A 595-nucleotide genomic window follows, 5' to 3' on the forward strand; every position below is an offset into this window, starting at 1 on the left:
TAGCTCATAAGGACCACCATTGTATAACCACTCATCAACAGATGCAGCTTCCCAAATTGGGTAAAAGTGCAATCCGATCGCCGCAGAAGTAGGGATAATAGCACCAGAGATAATATTGTTTCCATAAAGTAAAGAACCAGAAACAGGCTCACGAATACCATCAATATCTACTGGAGGGGCAGCGATGAAGGCGATAATAAATACAGAAGTTGCGGTCAATAAGGTAGGGATCATCAAAACACCGAACCATCCGATGTAAAGACGATTTTCAGTGCTAGTTATCCAGTTGCAGAAGCGACCCCACAGGCTTGTACTTTCGCGTCTCTCTAAAATTGCAGTCATGGTAAGATCTTGGTTTATTCAAATTGCAAGGACTCCCAAGCACACGTATTAACTAGAATATAGATAATAGAAGGCTTGTTATTTAACAGTATAACATAGACTATATACCAATGTCAACCAAGTCAGCCCAAAGATTAGCTATCCATATAACTAAATTAACCAAACCAATAATTTTGTATTTGTAAATGAAGTGAGTCAAAGTGAAAAACTTTGATGGGTCTTTTCTATATGGGTTGCCCGGGACTCGAACCCG

The sequence above is a fragment of the Triticum urartu genome, chromosome 6A, assembly GCF_056163025.1.
Source record: "Triticum urartu cultivar PI428250 chromosome 6A, HENAU_Tu73, whole genome shotgun sequence".
NCBI classification, from domain to species: domain Eukaryota; kingdom Viridiplantae; phylum Streptophyta; class Magnoliopsida; order Poales; family Poaceae; genus Triticum; species Triticum urartu.